General features: G+C 39.8%; 1 long non-coding RNA gene across 1 annotated transcript; it reads left to right on the top strand.

The window, feature by feature from the left end:
* Nucleotides 1–2900: 2900 nt before the first annotated feature.
* LOC141371622 (uncharacterized) lies at nt 2901–5888 on the top strand. Its single transcript, XR_012376711.1, has 2 exons — nt 2901–2999; nt 5727–5888. It is a non-coding gene; the product is annotated as an uncharacterized lncRNA (long non-coding RNA).
* The last annotated feature ends 1502 nt before the right edge of the window (nt 5889–7390 follow it).

Consider the following 7390-nt stretch of genomic DNA (forward strand, 5'->3'; position numbering starts at 1 on the left):
TCATCTTCTCTAGCCCAATCATCTCACTGCTGGGAATTTACTCTGATGAAATAATCTGGAAGGGGTGGGGGAGCCTCTCACAGCAAGGGCCTGGCCCTTTGACTTACATACTTTGGCTTGAGAGCTTGGAAAGCAAAGTGCTGAGAGCTGTCACAACTTAGAGGCCCAAGCAGTGCTTTGGGGACTGCACTGGGATTACACGCACTTGGAGGCATGTGTGCCTGGGCCCTGGGCAGTAGATGGCCTTGGAGAGGTGAGCTCTGCCCTCTGGGAAGGCACAGCTGGGCCGGCCAAGAAGTGGAGGGCAGGGGTGTTTCCAAGCTGGTACCACGCTGCCTTGGCCATAGATACAACTTCCTCGGGAATGGATTGTGAGCCCAGGTGAGAACTCAGCACTACAGCTTTCTATGGAGCAAAGGGGCGCTTTCAGGGCTCCAGAAAAGGCCCTGTCCGCTCCCATTTCTCCCAGGAGCTCCTCTCTCCAGTCCTGGGACTCTGTGCTCATACACAGACGGCCTTCTCCCACTAGGGTGAGATTGTCAAGCCCTTTCCTGAAATCTCAGGTGAAGAAGGGGTGAGGTCATGAAGGCAGAGTATCTGGGAAGGAAGGAGGGCCTGTGGAGGGGAGAGGGAACCGGGTGAAGGAAACTCACTGGCACTAGGTTCTTGACACACATTTACCGCACTGCCTCAAAACCTTCTTAGAACAAGACATCATGTAAAATGTCTCAACACCGTTTCTTCACCATAGTCCCCAATAGTTATTCTGTCCCCATTTCACAGATGAAGGCACTGAGGTTCTGAGGGGCTGGTAATCTCACTAAGGTTACTGGCTTAGGTGTAAAGTTGAAATGCCAACCTTCATGCTAAGCAGGTTGTCTCTTTCTATGATGTCCCCTGTGACTTCTCAGGACACCAAGGCTGACATTTAGAGGCTTGCACAGGTGAGCTCATTGCCAACCTCCTTGATTCTTGCCCCAGGATCTGATTTCAACCCCTACCCACAAGGTGCTGGACCCTCATGTCCCATTTAAGTATGGCCTTAAGGCCTCAACCATGACTTGAGCCCAGGCCATTGGAATGGCTGCATCATATGGTAGATATACATTTTACCTTTTTTCTTATTGTGGTAAAATACACATAATGAAATTTGCCATGTAAATCATTTTAATGCATACAATTCAGTATGCTGTAAATACGTTTATACTGTTATTCAACCATCCCCACTATCTAGTACCAGAACTTTCTTGTCATCTCAAATGAAAACCCCCTACCCATTAACAGTCACTCCCTGTTCCTCCCTGCCCCCAACCCCTGGCAACCACTAATCTGTTTCTATAGATCAGCCTACTCCAGACATTTCATGTCAGTGGAATCTTATGGTATGTGTGGTTTATGTCTGGCATGTTTTCCCCAGTCAACCAAGTTGTAACATGGATCAGCAAATCATTCCTTTTTTTTAGCCAAATAATAATTCATTGTACGGTTGACCTTTGAGCAACTCAGGGCTTAGGGGCCTCAACTCCCCATGCAGTCAAAAACTCATATATAACTTTTGACTCCCACAAAACTTACCTACTAATAGCTTATTGTTGACCAAAAATCTTACCAATAATATTAAACAGTAGACTAACACAAATTTTGTATGTTAGATGTATTATATACTATATTCTCACAATAAAGTAAGACAGAAAAAATGTTATTAAGAAAATCATAAGAAAGAGAAAATGTATTCACAGAACTGTACTGTATATGAATGGACCCATGCAGTTCAAATCCGTGTTGTTCAAGGGCCAACTGTATTCATATACCACCTTTTGTTTATCCATTCATGTATTGATGGCAATTTGGATTGTTGACACATTTGGGCTCTTATGAATAATGCTGCTATAAAAATACACGTACAAATATTTATTTGAGTACCTGTTTTCAATTATTTTAGGTGTCTACTTAGGAGTGGAATAGCTGGGTCATCTCCTAATTCTGTGTTTAACTTACTAAGGAACCACCAGACTTTTCCACAGTGACTGCATTATTTTATAGTCCTACCAGCAAGGGTTCCAACTCCACAGCCTCATTGTTGTTATTGCCATCCTGGGGGGTGTGAAGTGGTATCTCACTGTGATTTTGATTTGCATTTCCCTGATGATGAGTGAAGGTGGGTCTATTTTTATGTGTTTGTTGAACATTTGTATATCTTCTTTGGAGAAATGTCTATCCAAGTCCTTCATCCATTTTATTAACGGATTGTCTTTTTTGTTGGTGAGTTGTAAGAACTCTATATATGCTGGATAGTAGACCCTTACCAGACACATGATTTGTAAATATTTTCTCCCATTCTGTCAGTTGTCTTTTTACTCTCTTTTAAAAGTTAATTAATTTTTAAGTCGAGCTATATTTGACAATTAAAAATTTTCTATATTTAAGATAATAAATTTAAGTACAATTTGATTCTTTGATATATGTTGCAAAATAATCACCACATTCCAGCTAATTAACATATCCACCTCTTCAGATAGCTACCACTTTGTGTGTGTTTGTGTGTGTGGGGGGGGGGTTGAGAACACTTAAGATCTACCCTCTTAGCAAATTTCAAGTAGTCAATCAAGTGTTGTTCACTATAGTCACATCGTTGTGCCTTAGATCTCCAATACTTGTGCATCTTGCATAACTAAAACCCTGTACTCCTTGACATCTCTCCATTTCCCCCTCCGCCCGGCTCCTGGTAACTACCATTTTACTCACTGTTTCTATGAATTCAACTATTTTAGATTCCACATGCGAGTGAGATCAGACAGTCTTTCTCTTTCTGTGTCTGACTTGTTCACTCAGCATAATGTCCTCCAGGTTCACCTATGTTGTCACAATGCTTTCAAGATTCTGTCTTTATCTTTCAACAGGTTAATTATAATGTGTGTCAGTGTAGGTCTCTGAGTTTATCCCACTTGGAACTTGCTGAGCTTCTTGGATGGGTACTTTCATGTATTTTATCAAATTTGGTAAGTTTCTGACCATTATTTCTTCAAATATTCTTTTTCTTCCTTTCTCTGTCTTTTTCTGGGATTCTGTGCTGCATATGTTGGCACACTCAGTGGTGTCCCATAGGTTTCTTAGGCTCTGTTGATTTTTCTTCATTCTTTTTTCTTTCTACTCATGAGACTGGATAATTTAATTTGACCTATTTTTAAGTTCTCTGATTATCCTTCTGCCAGTTCAAATTTGAGTTGGTCCCTGCTAGTGAATTTTTCATTTTAGGTATTGGACTTCTCATTTCTTAGTTCATTAGGGTAGCTGTAACAGAATACCACAGGCCAGATGGCTTATAAACAACAGAAATTTATTTCTCACCATCCCGAGGCTGAAAGTCCAAGATCAAGGTGTTGGCAGATTTGATGTCTGGGGAGAGCCCTCCTTCTGGTTCATGGGCTGCCATTTTTCACTATAACCTCTCGTAGTGGAAGGAGCAAACAGACTCCCTGGGGTCTCTTTTACAAAGACACTAATCCCATTCATGAGGGCCCTCCTCCTCCAAATAGTTTCCTTCAAGGCCCACCTCCAAATATTAACACATTGGGGATTTGATTTCAACATACGAATTTGGGGAGGGGGGACACAAACAAGTTTATAGCCTTCTTCAGATTTTCCGTTTGGCTCCTCTTTACATTTTCTATTTCCTGATTGATGTTCTTTCTCTGTTGAGACATTGTTTTTCTGGTTTCTTTTCATCATCTGTCCATGGTTTGTTTTTATTTTTCCTTTGAGTGTGGTAAAGAGAGTTAAGTTAAAGTCTTTGTCTAGTAATTTCCATGTGAGGGACACCATCTGTTAATTTTTTTTCCCCTGTGAATAGGCCATACCTTTTTATTTCATTGCATGCCTAATACTTTGTTGTTGTTGTTTAATGCCGGGCATTTTAAATATTATGCTGTTGTAACCTGGAAATCGGATTCTGACATCTCCTCAGGGTGTGTTATTGCTTGCTGTGAGTTGCAGTTACTTGTGTAGTGACTTTTAAAAAAACAATTTCCATGAAGACTGTGCTTTGGGATGTGTGGCCCCAGTGTCTCTGTTCCTTTAGCTTAGTAACAGCGAAAACTTGATAGGGATTTCTTGATAGGGAAACCTTGATAGGGATTTCTTGAGATACCATGAGCCAAGAGAGAAAAAAACAAGAAAAAAGGAACAAAATACCCTTCAGGTCTTTGCGGGTTATCTCTCTGCTGGGACACACCTTTGGTGCTTAACCAGGCCATTTTCAACTCAGCCTGAGACTTCACTCACTGCTTTTCTGAAAGCAAGCAGTAAAAACTTAGGGTCTTCTCAGGTCTCTTCTGAGCACATGCCCTTCCCTGGCATGCACAAGGCTTTCTAGATCCCTCATTACACGTGGGAGCTTTTCAAAGCCTTTAGTCCCCGGTGTATCTCAACCCGTAGCTTTTCTTCCCAGGCTTCTGGCTTGTTTACTTTTTGCTTCAACTGTTATCCAACCCCCACCAGCCCCCCACCAACCCCAGGTGACAGCTGCTTATTCTTTGAGCAATATCTTCTGTATAGCCACATCTCCATCCTGAGAGCGTTCCAAGTTGGCAAAACAAAGGCAAGCCCCTCGCATTGATCCTTCAGGAAACCTCAGACAGGACAAAACTAACACAAGTTCTTGGGAACAAAGTCCACTCTGCTCCCAAGTACCCCACTGGGAGTGTGGACTGGGAAAAGGGTAAGTTGGCAGCTACAAAGCCCTCCTATCACATTTCAGTGGCCTTTCTTTTGTTTAAGCTCTTGCTTGCTTCCTATAAATCCTTGACTATTTTCTAGACTTCTGATAAGTTTGCTTCTGGCAACTTTTGCCAAGGTTTTTCAGTTTTTAGAGAGGGATAAGCCCCCTAGAATTCCCCACTCCATCATTTTCAGTGATATCACCCATATTTTACTTCTTAAGAAACTGCCAAACTGTTTTCCAAAATTATGGTACCATTTTAGATTTCTGCCAATAGTTTTGAGAGTTCCAGGGTCTTCACATATCTGCCAACACTTGGTATGGTCAGTCTTTTTCACTTTAGCCATTTGTTCTGATTGCCTCTTACTCACCTTTTGTTGAGGGAGGGATAGTATGAGATGGCTGAACATACAACACTGACACTGGACAAATGAGATAGCCATTTATTAGTCCCATACACTCACAGCCCAGGGGAAGAGGACACCATATGCCATGCAGGGCCACGTGGAGATTGCACTCAGGAGTGAAGTGAACCTGCAGGGGCTGTGGGAGGCAGGCTTTGTAGTGACAAGAGGGTGGAGTGACCTTTGCTTCCTAGAGAAGGATGTGATTGGCTTATTTGAGTATTTTCATGGGCTAGCAGGGAGATGAACTTGTTAGGTTGAAGACTGGGTGGAGTGTTGCTGGACCAGCTGATAGGGGAGCTCCTGGGTAAGGAGGCTTTCCCTCTGGTTGGGGGAATATCTGGCAAGACTAAGGGAAATCATTGTTAGGCCTTTGGAGCCCTGAATGAATAGATCATCTTGGAGAAAACTGACATCTTAACAATACTGACTCTTCCAATGCATGAACAAGGTATATGTTTCCATTTATTTAGGTCTTCAGAAATTTCTCTCAGCAATGTATTATTATTTTCTTTGTACAGATATTATGCATCTTTTATTTATTCAAATTTCATATTTTTGTTGCCATTAAAAGTGTTAGTTTTTCAATTTCAGTTTCTTTTTAGGGAGCTTCCAGCAAGTTCAATAAGGCAAGAAAAAAAAAATGAAATCAAGCCAGATTGGAAAAGAAGGAAAACTCTTGATTCTTAGTCCACTTGATGGTCTATGTAAAAATCTGGTGGAATCTACAAAATGCTACTGGAACTAATAAATGAATTTTTTTTAAAAGATTTTATTTATTTATTTGAGAGAGAATGAGATAGAGAACACGAGAGGGAAGAGGGTCAGAGGGTCAGAGGGAGAAGCAGACTCCCTGCCGAGCAGGGAGCCCGATGTGGGACTCGATCCCGGGACTCCAGGATCATGACCTGAGCCGAAGGCAGTCGCTTAACCAACTGAGCCACCCAGGCGCCCCTAATAAATGAATTTAATAAGATTTCAGGATACAAGATCAAAGTACAAAAGTCAATTTTATTCCTGTATATTAGCAATGAATTATTTCAAATTAATATAGCAATTCTCCTCAAATTAAACTATAGATTCAATGCAATCCTAATTAAAATCTAGCAGGCTTTTTTGTAGAAGTTGAAAAGCTGTTTCTAAAATTTACATAAAAGTTAAAAAGCACCTAAAATAGCCAACATAACATTGAAAAAAAGAAACAAAATTAGAAGACTAACACTACCTGATTTTAATACTTTTTATAAAGCTATCTGATCAAAATTGTATGATGTTCACATCATAGAGAAATAGATCAGTGGAACAGAATAGTTGAGAAATTAGACTCACATATATGGAGAACTAATTTTTGATAAGTATGTGAAGGTAATTCAGTGAAGAGTGGATAATTCCTTTAACAAATGTTGCTGGAAAAATTGGACATATATATGGAAAGGCAAAAACCCCAACATATACCTTACACCTTATACATAAATTAACAAAAAAATGGATCAGAGACCTAAATGTAAAGTGCAAACTATAAAACTTTTAGATGAAAACATAGGAGAACATATTTGTGAGCTTGAGTTAGGCCTAAGACTGAGTAATTATGTATTTCCTACTTTTATACATAAATAATTCTGGTTTTTTAGTTAAAGATGGTAGATTGAACTTACACAATAAAGCTCTGCTCCACATGGACATCCCACTAAAATTAAAATAAGTATGACTTTAAAACTGCAAAACATAGCAAATTAAGCTCAAATAAAATAGAAGACAGGAAATTATACTGATAGGAGCAAGAAATGCATGAATGTAAAAGAAACATACACATAGTGAGAATTTAGAAATTCAAAATACAGCTATTTGGAGATTATGACATTGATAAACTCCCAATGAGATTAAGGGGGGAAAAAGGGAGGAGACACAAATAACCAGTAATGAAAAAGAAAATGTCACTGCATATTCTTTTTTTGAAATAAAAATTGTGTGTGCTTAAGGTAAACAATATGACATTTTGATGTACATACACATAGTGAAATGATTACTACAGTCAAACTCATTAACATCTCCTCACATGGTTACCATTTTATGTGTGTGGTGAGTGTGCCTGATATCTACTTTCAGCAATTTTCCAGTGTTAACTATAAACACCACGCAGTACATTAGCTCTCTAGACTCATTCATCGTATATAACTGTAATTTTGTACCTTTTAACTAATATCTCCTCATTTCCCCCACTTCCTTGTCCCTGATAACCAATATCCTACTCTCTTCCTCTATGTTTTTG

Source organism: Callorhinus ursinus, unplaced genomic scaffold, assembly GCF_003265705.2.
Source record: "Callorhinus ursinus isolate GAN/ISIS: 27379988/994484 unplaced genomic scaffold, GSC_fseal_2.0 scaffold81, whole genome shotgun sequence".
Classification (NCBI taxonomy): Eukaryota; Metazoa; Chordata; class Mammalia; order Carnivora; family Otariidae; genus Callorhinus; species Callorhinus ursinus.